Below are 15,000 nucleotides of genomic sequence, written 5' to 3'. Positions count from 1 at the left end.
TTTCGCTCGCAGCTACTCGGGGAATCCCTGTTGGTTTCTTTTCCTCCGCTTAGTGATATGCTTAAATTCAGCGGGTTGTCTCGCCTGATCTGAGGTCGACAGCGGATACATTCGCTTCCATCAACTTCCTGCACGACCGCGTGCGCTCGCCCTACCAAGTGCGCCCGCAACCCTGTACAGGGCCACTTCTTCACAAGGCTGGCAATCGGCTTCCCCGCTGCACGCGTGCGGCGCACAACCGGTGTGACGTGGAAGTGACGGGACACGTTCGTAAACCCATCGCGAACCGAGTACGACGCCCTACCAAGTGCGCCCGCAACCCTGTACAGGGTCACATCTTCACAAGGCTGGCAAGCGGCATTCCGCTGCGCGCGTGCGTCGTCCGAGCAGTTGCGTGATAAACGACCGTGTCGAAAGCCCAAACACCGCCGAGGCCAGTCGCCGCCGCCGCAAGGGCAGCCACGCAGCCTGGCGAGAGGCATCGTCTCGTGTAGCGTCGCCCCCGCCCCAACTGGAGTGGCCCAGTTTTTTGAACGGGACGGGAACTGCGAAGCACTTAGACCGACGGCGGACTACGACGAGAACGCCTTAAGCTTCGCCAACGTTTCGCCAACTCGTGCGGGAGACTTTTTCCGCTTCGCGGCAAGTCGTCGCGCCGTGCTCTCCGCATCAACCGCGTACGCAGCGAACCGCAAACGTCGGGCGCAGCCTCCTCACCTCCCTGCGCTTTGCGCGCGAACGTTCCCTGTTCGCGCGGCAAAGCCTGGAGGAGGCACGGCCCCGCAGCGTGTTCGAGCGCCCGGTCTACGGGACACCCTGCTTACTTCGAGGGCAACAAGCGCAACGCAAGGCTGCGATCTCGCGCACTTTGCGCACGGCTGGAGAAGCTTTGCTGGCCGGCTTTCGCTCCTCGTGTTTACCGTGCGTTAAAGTTGCGCGTCCGTGGCTCTCGCAGCTCTTGCGCGCCCGGTCGCAGAGAGGAGTACGCAACCTCGACCGCACTTTCCCTGCAGGCTTCCTTCCGACTCGAAGTCCTGCGGCGGTCTCAACGAGGTGCCACATCCTCAATGCAGTCGGTCGCCCCCGTTTCGGTTGGGCTCTGGCACGACGGTCGCCACCGTCTCGCCCTTGAGTGGCCGCTGTTGGCGCTCGCTGTGAGGTGTTCAGCGTGCTGTCCGTGTTGCCGACGCGGTCAAAACGAGTCGACGGCTCACGTTCCCTTGTGCGCCGAAGGCTCTCTTGATATGTGATCCGACCCTCAGACAGACGAAGCCAAGGGAAGACCCAAGGCCGCAATGTGCGTTCAAAGAATCAGTGCTCAGTGTGTCCTGCAATTCACACCAAGTCTCGCAGCTGGCTGCGTTCTTCATCGACCCGAGAACCGAGTGATCCACCGCTTAGAGTCGTGAAAAAGTGTTTGTTCAATTCCGTACAGTCAAAACCAAACGTTTCTGGCACTCGGCCAAACAGTGGCCAAGAAGGGCGCTTTTCAGCGCACGCTTGGACTCCAAAACTCTGCCGCGCCTTTTTCGGCTGCCGCAAATCGAGCAAACGGTGTGTTTCGGACGGCGTTTCGCTTTCGCTACTTGCGAGTGCTTTCGTGGTCCACCCCTCTATAAATACTCGGGAGGCGTCGAAGCCGGTTCTCCAAGCCGGACCCGTAGGTATCGTTGTGTGCTCGCTCTCATTGGCCCACCTAACCAGAAAATGCCTGCGGTACACCCATTTGGATAAGAGTGCACGCAGATGCGGGCCTCGACGGCTACACATTTCCTCGGGCGGCCGCCTCCCGGCCTCCGTGGAGCGCGGGATGCACGGTCCCATCGACAAGCCTCTCCCGTTTTTACCGTGGCGTCGCGGTTCACCACGGCAGGCGGGTCGGTCTCCTCCGCATAAAAAGGGGGACCCCCGCTTTTTGTTCCACGAAATCGCACAAGCTTTTTTCGCATCCACGGTTTGCCACCGCACACCAAAATGCCGATCCGGCTGCCTACTTTAGCCAACAGGTGGAGCCAGGCGCGCCGTACTTGCGCGGCACTTCCCACGTCCACCGAAGTCGGTGCCAAGGACCACTTTCGGCGCCGGAGCCGCGTACGAGCCTACTCGAGGCGGAAGAACGAAGCCAGCAAGGGCCTGGCCGCAAGTGCGTTCAATTGTCGGGACGTCCAAGTCCCTCGTTCTTCCGTGCTTCCTCTTTCGGCAAGTCGTTGCGGCACCTTCCCAAAGCGCGCAGACCCGCTAATCGCGACGAGCGCGACGTGGCCGTGCCGCCTTTCCCTCGGCAGCAAGCAAAACGCCTGGCAACGTCGACGCTCCCCTAACCGCGATCTCGCACCGTGTTTCGTGTGGCGAATTCAAAAGCCGGCCGGCGCTGCTGCAACCATTACGGTCGGTACGCATACGCCGCGGAGGGCGGGACGGTCATCGGAGCGTGCGGTTCCTCCATCGAGTACTGCGCACCTCGGCCGTCGCATCGCCGTGCCATGACCGGCCGCGCGTCAACGCGAACCGGTGCCAGCGAGATCCCTCGCCTGCAAGAACCGACCGGCAGCCTCCGTCACACCGAGGACGCTGAGGCGCTTGCCGCGGACGGCGGGACGGTATGCACTGGTGCACAGCGGACCCGTCACATCGCCAGTTCCTTGACCGACCGCCGACGCTTGTGCCGTTCCTCTCGTACTTGGCAGTCGCCGCGCGATTGTCGGGTCTCGTTCTTGCACGCTCGAACGGTCGGGAGGGCACTCGGCTGGCGTTTCGGGAACGCGCAGCCCTCGCCTTCTACCGACGTAACCACGACTCGCCGTTCGCGCTCCGCCGCTCCTGTTTACAGTACTAGGCGGTCCCGCAGCGGTCGGGTCGCGCATTTCGAGCGCTTCGAGCCACGGGTGCAGTGGCGGGTCGAAAGCCGACCTATGAGTGCGTTGCGCCGTTGTACCCGCGTCCGCCACCTGGCCGACCGTCCAAGGTCGCGGTGTTGGCGTCCGCTGGGCGCAACAATTTGTCACGGGGTGCCGCTCCACATTCAGGCAGCCCCGTGGGGGAAAAGCCGACCCCGCGTCCAAACGGGGTCAGCGGCAGAAAGTGTCGGGCGCAGACGCAGCTGAGGCGCTCACCCTTCACAATCCGTTAATGATCCTTCCGCAGGTTCACCTACGGAAACCTTGTTACGACTTTTACTTCCTCTAAAATGATCAAGTTTGGTCATCTTTCCAACAGACCGGCGCAACCGAAAGGCCGCGCCGGACATCGGTCCGAAGACCTCACTAAATCATTCAATCGGTAGTAGCGACGGGCGGTGTGTACAAAGGGCAGGGACGTAATCAACGCGAGCTTATGACTCGCGCTTACTGGGAATTCCTCGTTCAAGGGGAACAATTGCAAGCCCCTATCCCAATCACGAAAGAAGTTCCACGGGTTACCCAGTCTTTTCAGACAGGGATAAAGACACGCTGCTTCCTTCAGTGTAGCGCGCGTGCGGCCCCGGACATCTAAGGGCATCACAGACCTGTTATTGCTCTGTTTCGTGCGGCTAGGAGCCGCTTGTCCCTCTAAGAAGGTTGTAAGGTGCTGGGAACCCCGCACCTATTTAATAGGCTAGAGTCTCGTTCGTTATCGGAATTAACCAGACAAATCGCTCCACCAACTAAGAACGGCCATGCACCACCATCCACCGAATCAAGAAAGAGCTCTCAATCTGTCAATCCTCCCAGTGTCCGGGCCGGGTAAGTTTTCCCGTGTTGAGTCAAATTAAGCCGCAGGCTCCACTCCTGGTGGTGCCCTTCCGTCAATTCCTTTAAGTTTCAGCTTTGCAACCATACTTCCCCCGGAACCCAAATACTTTGGTTTCCCGGAAGCTGCCCGCCGAGTCATTTGAGTAACTCAGGCGGATCGCTGGTTGGCATCGTTTATGGTCAGAACTAGGGCGGTATCTGATCGCCTTCGAACCTCTGACTTTCGTTCTTGATCAATGAAAACATTCTTGGCAAATGCTTTCGCAGTAGTTCGTCTTGCGACGGTCCAAGAATTTCACCTCTAGCGCCGCAATACGAATGCCCCCGTCCGTCCCTCTTAATCATTACCTCGTATTCCAAAAACCAACAGAACAGAAACGAGGTCTTGTTCTAATATTCCATGCAAGTTTATTCAGGCGACTCGCCTGCGTTGAGCACTCTAATTTTTTCAAAGTAAAAGCACCGGCCATCTCGAGGCACACAATGAAGTGCACCAAGAAAGAACCGGCATGATGTTCAGTCCGAGCCGTCGCATCGGGTAGATGCACTACTCGTCTGGAACTGAGATCCAACTACGAGCTTTTTAACCGCAGCAGCTTTAGTATACGCTATTGGAGCTGGAATTACCGCGGCTGCTGGCACCAGACTTGCCCTCCAATTGATCCTCGTTAAAGGATTTAGAGTGTACTCATTTCAATTACGGGGCCTCAAAAGAGTCCCGTATTGTTATTTTTCGTCACTACCTCCCCGTGCCGGGAGTGGGTAATTTGCGCGCCTGCTGCCTTCCTTGGATGTGGTAGCCGTTTCTCAGGCTCCCTCTCCGGAATCGAACCCTGATTCTCCGTTACCCGTAACAACCATGGTAAGCAAGTAACCTACCATCGAAAGTTGATAAGGCAGACACTTGAAAGAAACGTCGCCGGCTCGTGGCCATGCGATCAGCACAAAGTTATCCAGAGTCACCACACAATACGGGCCGAAACCCGATCGATCTTGGTCTAATAAAAGCACCCGTTACCCAAAGGGCTCCAGGCTCACTGCATGTATTAGCTCTAGAATTGCCACAGTTATCCAAGTAGGAAGAAACGATCTAAGGAACCATAACTGATTTAATGAGCCATTCGCGGTTTCGCCTTATTTCGGCATGTACTTAGACATGCATGGCTTAATCTTTGAGACAAGCATATGATTACTGGCAGGATCAACCAGGTAATCGTTCGACTGCGCGTCCGTCCTCGCCTTCGGCGGGCCGGACGCAGTCTGTGTGCGGCGGAGGCCACCTTCAGGCGCCCCAACACGCTTATTTTGCACTCCGAGATGACGGCGTTCGAGCTCGCTACGGCACAACCTTCCCGAAAGACGAGTAGGAGCCGTGCGGCAAGAAGCACGTTCATGCTCGCTCTTTTTCGTTGCATCGACTCGGTCGCGCCGTGCGGGTTGCCCAAGCCCGCTGCACTGTCGGTGGACCGGCCGGAACTAGCAACGGAGCCGAGACTGCAAAGCCGCCAGACGACGGGTCACGCCCGCGTCTTCGGCGCTTTCGCATCTGAATCGCCCGAGGACGACACGGAACACACCTCGATATCGTGGTAAAACGGCACCGTCCGACAACCAGCCCCTAACGCATCAAGCGGATGAGGCTGCAGACGACTGCCGTGGATTCCCCTGGAGCAGACCCGAGGACACGCTTGACGAGGCCGAAGCCCGCCGCATATCAGACACCCGGTCGCTTTCGCGTACGCCGCTCACGAGAACCCCCACATAATAGCAGCGATAAGTACCCAGACCTCCTTGGGCACTAATACGAGCGTACTCGAGAAAATTTCACCGCGGGTGTGCCCCGAAACGTGTGGCACGTTGAGCGTGCCACAAGTCTACGTCGCTCTCAAACCCGCCGAGGTCGTAGAATTTGCGACCCTACTCACGAAATTCCCACCGAGGATACGGCCGCAAACGTACCGCACCTTGGGTAGGCCACGAGTTTGTGCAACACTACGCTGACGGCACAGCACCGAGGTCGTGCGCGCACGCACGGGAAAATTCCGCCGCGGTTTCTGCCGAAAACGTGAGGCACCACGACTCTCCGCAAGTTCGCGTCGACTGCGAAAGACCGAAGTCGTGAACGACGTGTCCGCTACTCGCCGCCGACACGCTGGACACCAAACGTACAACGACTCGACGGCGTCGTAGAGGCCCACGACGCGGTTTTCCTTAACGACGTCTCGGCGTGGCACCGACAGGTTAGAACGGCCGACCAACGTTCCCTGTCCGCCGTTCGGCTCAGTCGAAGGGCTCGGCGACTTCGGCAACGCTGCGAAGCCGCACGGTGACGCACGCCATGTCCCCATTTTTTTTTTTTTCTTTCTGCGTCTGCCGGGGTGCCCCTATAATAGCAGCGATAAGCACCCAGACCGCCGTGGGTCGCTCGCCCCGGCTGACGTGGTTTTTCGTACTCCTGCGGCGGTCGCCGTCAAGCACGTCCAAATACGCTACTTTCGTGGGCGCATTCACGCTCTTTCGCTTCGCCGGAGTGCCAGCACTCACTCTGCCAAAAACGGCGAACATCCGAGCGGCGGTTCCCACTTTTGCGTCGGCGTCGCAAACCCCGCCCCGGCAGACGAGGTTTGCCGTACTCGTGCGACGGTGGCCGGCGGGCACGTCGAAAGACGCCGATATCGTGCGCGAATTGGCGCACCTTGGCTTCACCGGAGTGCCGCCACTGACTCCTCCAAAAACGGCGAAGATCCGAGCGGCGCTTCCCACTTTCGCATCGGCGTCCCGAACTCCGCCCCGGCTGACGCGGTTTACCGTACTCGTGCGACGGTCGCCGGCGAGCACGTGGAAAGACGCCGATATCGTGCCCGAATCGGCTCCGTTCGGCTTCGCCGGAGTGCCAGCACTGGCTCGGCGAAAGACGACGAACATCCGAGCGACGGTTCTCACTATTGCGTACGCGTCGCAAACCCCGCCCCGGCAGACGCACTTTGCCGTACTCGTGCGACGGTCGCCGGCGAGCACGTAGAAAGACGCCGATATCGTGCCGGAATCGGCCCCGTTTGGCTTCGCCGGAGTGCCAGCACTCACTCGGCCACAAACGGCGAACATCCGAGCGGCGGTTCCCACTTAGCCGTCGGCGTCCCGAACTCCGCCCCGGCAGACGCGGTTGCCGAGCTCGTGCGACTAGCGACCGCGAAGCCGTCTCGCGACGCCGCTTTCGTGCGCGGCTCCCACTGCGACCTGGGTCACCCGAGGTCGACGAGCAAGAAAGAATGTCGAAAAAAAATTTTTTTTTTTTTTGCGTCTGCCGGGGTGCCCCTATAATAGCAGCGATAAGCACCCAGACCGCCATGGGTCGCTCGCCCCGGCTGACGTGGTTTTTCGTTTTCCTGCGGTGGTCGTCGTCAAGCACGTCCAAACACGCCACTTTCGTGGGCGCATTCGCGCTCTTTCGCTTCGCCGGAGTGCCAGCACTCACTCTGCCAAAAACGGCGAACATCCTAGTGGCGGTTCCCACTTTTGCGTCGGCGTCGCCAACCCCGCCCCGGCATACGCGGTTTGCCGTACTCGTGCGGCGGTGGCCGGCGGGCACGTCGAAAGACACCGATATCGTGCGCGAGTCGATGCTTCTTGGTCTCGCAGGAGGGCCGCCACTCACTCCTGCAAAAACGGCGAAGATCCGAGCGGCGCTTCCCACTTTTTCGTCGGCATCGCAAACCTCGCCCCGGCAGACGCGCTTTGCCGTACTCGTGCGACGGTCGCCGGCGAGCACGTCGAAATACGCCGATATCGTGCCCGAATCGGCCCCGTTTCGCTTCGCCGGAGTGCCAGCACTCACTCGGCCAAAAACGGCGAACATCCGAGCAGCGGTACCCACTTAGCCGTCGGCATCCCGAACTCCGCGCCGGCTGACGCGGTTGCCGAGCTCGTGCGACTAGCGACCGCGAACGCGTCTCGCGACGCCGCTTTCGTGCGCGGCTCCCATTGCGACCTGGGTTACCCGAGCTCGACCAGCAAAAAAGAAGGTCGAAAAAAAATTTTTTTTTTCTGCGTCTGCCGGGGTGCCCCTATAATAGCAGCGATAAGCACCCAGACCGCCGTGGGTCGCTCGCCCCGGCTGACGTGGTTTTTCGTACTCCTGCAGCGGTCGCCGTCAAGCACGTCCAAATACGCCACTTTCGTGGGCGCTTTCGCGCTCTTTCGCGTCGCCGGTGTGCCAGCACTCACTCTGCCAAAAACGGCGAACATCCTAGTGGCGGTTCCCACTTTTGCGTCGGCGTCGCCAACCCCGCCCCGGCATACGCGGTTTGCCGTACTCGTGCGGCGGTGGCCGGCGGGCACGTCGAAAGACACCGATATCGTGCGCGAGTCGATGCTTCTTGGTCTCGCAGGAGGGCCGCCACTCACTCCTGCAAAAACGGCGAAGATCCGAGCGGCGCTTCCCACTTTTTCGTCGGCATCGCAAACCTCGCCCCGGCAGACGCGCTTTGCCGTACTCGTGCGACGGTCGCCGGCGAGCACGTCGAAATACGCCGATATCGTGCCCGAATCGGCCCCGTTTCGCTTCGCCGGAGTGCCAGCACTCACTCGGCCAAAAACGGCGAACATCCGAGCAGCGGTACCCACTTAGCCGTCGGCATCCCGAACTCCGCGCCGGCTGACGCGGTTGCCGAGCTCGTGCGACTAGCGACCGCGAACGCGTCTCGCGACGCCGCTTTCGTGCGCGGCTCCCATTGCGACCTGGGTTACCCGAGCTCGACCAGCAAAAAAGAAGGTCGAAAAAAATTTTTTTTTTCTGCGTCTGCCGGGGTGCCCCTATAATAGCAGCGATAAGCACCCAGACCGCCGTGGGTCGCTCGCCCCGGCTGACGTGGTTTTTCGTACTCCTGCAGCGGTCGCCGTCAAGCACGTCCAAATACGCCACTTTCGTGGGCGCTTTCGCGCTCTTTCGCGTCGCCGGTGTGCCAGCACTCACTCTGCCAAAAACGGCCAACATCCGAGCGGCGGTTCCCACTTTTGCGTCGGCGTCGTAAACCCCGCCCCGGCAGACGCGGTTTGCCCTACTCGTTCGACGGTCGCCGGCGAGCGCGTCGAAAGACGCCGATATCGTGCGCTAATTGGCGCTCCTTGGCTTCTCCGGAGTGCCGCCACTCACTCCTCCAAAAACGGCGAAGATCCGAGCGGCGTTCTCCACTTTCGCATCGGCGTCCCGAACTCCGCCCGGGCTGACGCGGTTTACCGTACTCGTGCGACGGTCGCCGCCGGGCACGTCGAAAGACGCCGATATCGTGCCGTAATCGGCCCCGTTTGGCTTCGCCCGAGTGCCAGCACTCACTCGGCCAAAAACGGCGAACATCCGAGCAGCGTTTCCCACTTTCGCATCGGCGTCCCGAAGCCCGCCCCGGCAGACGCGGTTTGCCCTACTCGAGCGACGGTCGCCGGCGATCACGTCGAAAGGCGCCGAATTCGTGCACGAATCGATGCTTCTTGGTCTCGCAGGAGGGCCGCCACTCACTCCTGCAAAAACGGCGAAGATCCGAGTTGCGCTTCCCACTTTTTCGTCGGCGTCCCGAACTACGCCCCGGCTGACGCGGTTTACCGTACTCGTGCGACGGTCGCCGGCGGGCACTTCAAAATACGCCGATTTCGTGGGCGCATTCACGCTGTTTCGCTTCCCCGGAGTGCCAACACTCACTCTGCCGAAAGCGGCGATCATCCGAGCGGCGGTTCCCACTTTTGCGTCGGCTTCGCAAACGGCGCCCCGGCAGACGCGCTCGTGCGACGTACTCGTGCGACGGTCGCCGGCGAGCACGTCGAAAGACGCCGATATCGTGCTCGAATCGACCCCGTTTCGCTTCGCCGGAGTGCTGCCAGTCACGGCGCAGAAAACGGCGAACAAGTGTTTTTTTTTTTTTCCTAGAATTTGTGTTATAGAAGGCACATTTGATATCGGACGATAATTTTCAACTTTATCACGCGCACCGATTTTCGTGTAGAGGTTTGCAAGTTTATGGGAATTTCTCCACTTGGAATAATGCGATTTAGTAGTACTACGAGAACTTCATGGATGTACTCAAGGGTACGGGGCAAGTCAGTTACGTCAACACCTGCAGATTTTTTACACTTCAAACTGAAAATTGTTGGTTGTGAGTCCTCGTGTGATATTAAAGGCCGATTCGCTAACACATAGAACAAAGAAAGAAAGGAAGAAAAAACGCCCGCGCTCGCTCAAGAAACCTGGGTTCGCAACAAGTGGCAACAACAAGCAACCGAGCGAGTGCGCCAAAACCCGTGGCGGCCGAACAAACGCGAAGTCCCAACCGCGTCAGCCGGGGCGGCACGGGACAGGAAAAATCACTTCAGCCGGGGCGGCGGGGCACCGAATAAACCTCGTCACCTCGTCGCAGGATAAAAGAGGAAACAAAAAGTCTAAACAGCGTCTGCTGGAGCGAATGCGTAATAAAACAACAACAACAACAAAAAAAAAACACCCGCGCTCAAGAAGTCTGCAATCCTCACAAAAGGCGACTGTGACCGAGCAGCGTCAGCCGGGGCCGTGCGGAAACGGAAAAACCGCGACTACCGGGGCGTCGAGGCACCGAAAAATCCTCTTCAGCCGCGGCGAAAAAAAAAAACAAAAAGAAAGACGGAGGGGGGGGGGGGAACCACGTCTGCCGGGGCGAAGGAAAAAAAAAAACGCGTCTGCCGGGGCGAGCCCGGGTGCGGCACCACCGGGAAAACTGTGGCAAACAGACATGGCGATCGAGTGAGTGGGCCGCCAGCCAGGCTCAGCCAAAAAGTGCAAAGTCCGAACTGCGTCAGCCGGGGCGGCAAAAACCGCGTCAGCCGGGGCGGCGCAAAAAACCGCGTCTGCCGGGGCGGCACGAAACCGCGTCAGCCGGGGCGGGGCGAAAACTGCGTCAGCCGGGGCGAAAAGAAAAAAAAAAAACGCGTCTGCCGGGGCAAGCCCGGGTGCGGCACCACCGGGAAAACTGTGGCAAACAGACATGGCGATCGAGTGAGTGGGCCGCCAGCCAGGCACAGCCGAAAAGTGCAAAGTCCGAACCGTGTCAGCCGGGGCGACGCAAAAACCGCGTCAGCCGGGGCGGCGCGAAAACCGCGTCAGCCGGGGCGGCACGAAACCGCGTCAGCCGGGGCGGCGCGAAAACTGCGTCAGCCGGGGCGGCGCGAAAACCTCGTCAGCCGGGGCGAGCGAAAAGGGGGGGGGGGGGAACCACGTCTGCCGGGGCGAAAGAAAAAAAAAACGCGTCTGCCGGGGCGAGCCCGGGTGCGGCACCACCGGGAAGACTGTGGCAAACAGACATGGCGATCGAGTGAGTGGGCCGCCAGCCAGGCTCAGCCCAAAAAGTGCCAAGTCCGAACTGCGTCAGCCGGGGCGGCAAAAACCGCGTCAGCCGGGGCGGCGCGAAAACCGCGTCTGCCGGGGCGGCGCGAAAACTGCGTCAGCCGGGGCGAGCCCGGGTGCGGCACCACCGGGAAAACTGTGGCTAACAGACATGGCGATCGAGTGAGTGGGCCACCAGCCAGGCTCAGCCAAAAAGTGCCAAGTCCGAACTGCGTCAGCCGGGGCGGCAAAAACCGCGTCAGCCGGGGCGGCGCAAAAAAACCGCGTCTGCCGGGGCGGCACGAAACCGCGTCAGCCGGGGCGGCGCGAAAACTGCGTCAGCCGGGGCGAAAGAAAAAAAAAAACGCGTCTGCCGGGGCGAGCCCGGGTGCGGCACCACCGGGAAAACTGTGGCAAACAGACATGGCGATCGAGTGAGTGGGCCGCCAGCCAGGCACAGCCGAAAAGTGCTAAGTCCGAACTGCGTCTGCCGGGGCGGCACGAAACCGCGTCAGCCGGGGCGGCGCGAAAACCGCGTCTGCCGGGGCGGCACGAAACCGCGTCAGCCGGGGCGGCGCGAAAACTGCGTCAGCCGGGGCGAGCCCGGGTGCGGCACCACCGGGAAAACTGTGGCAAACAGACATGGCGATCGAGTGAGTGGGCCGCCAGCCAGGCACAGCCGAAAAGTGCTAAGTCCGAACTGCGTCTGCCGGGGCGGCACGAAACCGCGTCAGCCGGGGCGGCGCGAAAACCGCGTCTGCCGGGGCGGCACGAAACCGCGTCAGCCGGGGCGGCGCGAAAACTGCGTCAGCCGGGGCGAGCCCGGGTGCGGCACCACCGGGAAAACTGTGGCAAACAGACATGGCGATCGAGTGAGTGGGCCGCCAGCCAGGCACAGCCGAAAAGTGCTAAGTCCGAACTGCGTCAGCCGGGGCGGCAAAAACCGCGTCAGCCGGGGCGGCGCAAAAAACCGCGTCTGCCGGGGCGGCACGAAACCGCGTCAGCCGGGGCGGCGCGAAAACTGCGTCAGCCGGGGCGAAAGAAAAAAAAAAAAACGCGTCTGCCGGGGCGAGCCCGGGTGCGGCACCACCGGGAAAACTGTGGCAAACAGACATGGCGATCGAGTGAGTGGGCCGCCAGCCAGGCACAGCCGAAAAGTGCTAAGTCCGAACTGCGTCTGCCGGGGCGGCACGAAACCGCGTCAGCCGGGGCGGCGCGAAAACCGCGTCTGCCGGGGCGGCACGAAACCGCGTCAGCCGGGGCGGCGCGAAAACTGCGTCAGCCGGGGCGAGCCCGGGTGCGGCACCACCGGGAAAACTGTGGCAAACAGACATGGCGATCGAGTGAGTGGGCCGCCAGCCAGGCACAGCCGAAAAGTGCAAAGTCCGAACCGTGTCAGCCGGGGCGACGCAAAAACCGCGTCAGCCGGGGCGGCGCGAAAACCGCGTCAGCCGGGGCGGCACGAAACCGCGTCAGCCGGGGCGGCGCGAAAACTGCGTCAGCCGGGGCGGCGCGAAAACCTCGTCAGCCGGGGCGAGCGAAAAGGGGGGGGGGGGGAACCACGTCTGCCGGGGCGAAAGAAAAAAAAAACGCGTCTGCCGGGGCGAGCCCGGGTGCGGCACCACCGGGAAGACTGTGGCAAACAGACATGGCGATCGAGTGAGTGGGCCGCCAGCCAGGCTCAGCCCAAAAAGTGCCAAGTCCGAACTGCGTCAGCCGGGGCGGCAAAAACCGCGTCAGCCGGGGCGGCGCGAAAACCGCGTCTGCCGGGGCGGCGCGAAAACTGCGTCAGCCGGGGCGAGCCCGGGTGCGGCACCACCGGGAAAACTGTGGCTAACAGACATGGCGATCGAGTGAGTGGGCCACCAGCCAGGCTCAGCCAAAAAGTGCCAAGTCCGAACTGCGTCAGCCGGGGCGGCAAAAACCGCGTCAGCCGGGGCGGCGCAAAAAAACCGCGTCTGCCGGGGCGGCACGAAACCGCGTCAGCCGGGGCGGCGCGAAAACTGCGTCAGCCGGGGCGAAAGAAAAAAAAAAACGCGTCTGCCGGGGCGAGCCCGGGTGCGGCACCACCGGGAAAACTGTGGCAAACAGACATGGCGATCGAGTGAGTGGGCCGCCAGCCAGGCACAGCCGAAAAGTGCTAAGTCCGAACTGCGTCTGCCGGGGCGGCACGAAACCGCGTCAGCCGGGGCGGCGCGAAAACCGCGTCTGCCGGGGCGGCACGAAACCGCGTCAGCCGGGGCGGCGCGAAAACTGCGTCAGCCGGGGCGAGCCCGGGTGCGGCACCACCGGGAAAACTGTGGCAAACAGACATGGCGATCGAGTGAGTGGGCCGCCAGCCAGGCACAGCCGAAAAGTGCTAAGTCCGAACTGCGTCTGCCGGGGCGGCACGAAACCGCGTCAGCCGGGGCGGCGCGAAAACCGCGTCTGCCGGGGCGGCACGAAACCGCGTCAGCCGGGGCGGCGCGAAAACTGCGTCAGCCGGGGCGAGCCCGGGTGCGGCACCACCGGGAAAACTGTGGCAAACAGACATGGCGATCGAGTGAGTGGGCCGCCAGCCAGGCACAGCCGAAAAGTGCTAAGTCCGAACTGCGTCAGCCGGGGCGGCAAAAACCGCGTCAGCCGGGGCGGCGCAAAAAACCGCGTCTGCCGGGGCGGCACGAAACCGCGTCAGCCGGGGCGGCGCGAAAACTGCGTCAGCCGGGGCGAAAGAAAAAAAAAACGCGTCTGCCGGGGCGAGCCCGGGTGCGGCACCACCGGGAAAACTGTGGCAAACAGACATGGCGATCGAGTGAGTGGGCCGCCAGCCAGGCACAGCCGAAAAGTGCTAAGTCCGAACTGCGTCTGCCGGGGCGGCACGAAACCGCGTCAGCCGGGGCGGCGCGAAAACCGCGTCTGCCGGGGCGGCACGAAACCGCGTCAGCCGGGGCGGCGCGAAAACTGCGTCAGCCGGGGCGAGCCCGGGTGCGGCACCACCGGGAAAACTGTGGCAAACAGACATGGCGATTGAGTGAGTGGGCCGCCAGCCAGGCACAGCCGAAAAGTGCTAAGTCCGAACTGCGTCTGCCGGGGCGGCACGAAACCGCGTCAGCCGGGGCGGCGCGAAAACCGCGTCTGCCGGGGCGGCACGAAACCGCGTCAGCCGGGGCGGCGCGAAAACTGCGTCAGCCGGGGCGAGCCCGGGTGCGGCACCACCGGGAAAACTGTGGCAAACAGACATGGCGATCGAGTGAGTGGGCCGCCAGCCAGGCACAGCCGAAAAGTGCTAAGTCCGAACTGCGTCTGCCGGGGCGGCACGAAACCGCGTCAGCCGGGGCGGCGCGAAAACCGCGTCTGCCGGGGCGGCACGAAACCGCGTCAGCCGGGGCGGCGCGAAAACTGCGTCAGCCGGGGCGAGCCCGGGTGCGGCACCACCGGGAAAACTGTGGCAAACAGACATGGCGATCGAGTGAGTGGGCCGCCAGCCAGGCACAGCCGAAAAGTGCTAAGTCCGAACTGCGTCAGCCGGGGCGGCAAAAACCGCGTCAGCCGGGGCGGCGCAAAAACCGCGTCTGCCGGGGCGAAATAAAAAAAAAAAACAAAGAAAAAAGCCCGCGCTTAATCAAAAGAAAACAAAGAAAAAAGCTTGCGCTTAATCAAAAGAAAACAAACAAAAAAAGTTCGCGCTTAAGCCTGGCGGTGGAACCACCGGGGCAAACAGACCTGGCGATCGAGTGAGTGGGCCGCCAGCCGGGGTGAGCCAAAAAGTGCAAAGTCCGAACCGCGTCAGCCGGGGCGGCGCGAAAACCGCGTCAGCCGGGGCGGCGCGAAAACCGCGTCAGCCGGGGCGGCGCAAAAACCGCGTCAGCCGGGGCGGCGCAAAAACTGCGTCAGCCGGGGCGGCACGGAAAAACGAAAACCGCGTCAGCCGGGGCGACATCAAAATGA

At 61.8% G+C, this 15,000-nt stretch overlaps 3 non-coding genes across 3 annotated transcripts in view; all 3 read right to left on the bottom strand.

Annotated features, from left to right (window-relative positions):
* LOC142790868 (large subunit ribosomal RNA) overlaps positions 1-98 on the bottom strand; it is a 3,958-nt gene extending 3,860 nt beyond the window's left edge. The window contains exon 1 of the ribosomal RNA XR_012889819.1: positions 1-98. This exon is cut by the window's left edge and continues 3,860 nt beyond it. This is a non-coding gene — a ribosomal RNA (large subunit ribosomal RNA).
* A 1,154-nt stretch (positions 99-1,252) lies between these two features.
* On the bottom strand, positions 1,253-1,405 carry LOC142790925 (5.8S ribosomal RNA). Its single transcript, XR_012889862.1, has one exon. It is a non-coding gene; the product is annotated as a 5.8S ribosomal RNA (ribosomal RNA).
* A 1,722-nt stretch (positions 1,406-3,127) lies between these two features.
* Positions 3,128-4,943, bottom strand: LOC142790859 (small subunit ribosomal RNA). Its single transcript, XR_012889810.1, has one exon. It is a non-coding gene; the product is annotated as a small subunit ribosomal RNA (ribosomal RNA).
* Positions 4,944-15,000: the final 10,057 nt, after the last annotated feature.

Source organism: Rhipicephalus microplus, unplaced genomic scaffold, assembly GCF_043290135.1.
Source record: "Rhipicephalus microplus isolate Deutch F79 unplaced genomic scaffold, USDA_Rmic scaffold_134, whole genome shotgun sequence".
Lineage (NCBI taxonomy): Eukaryota > Metazoa > Arthropoda > Arachnida > Ixodida > Ixodidae > Rhipicephalus > Rhipicephalus microplus.
This window is presented reverse-complemented; position numbering and strand designations above follow the sequence as displayed.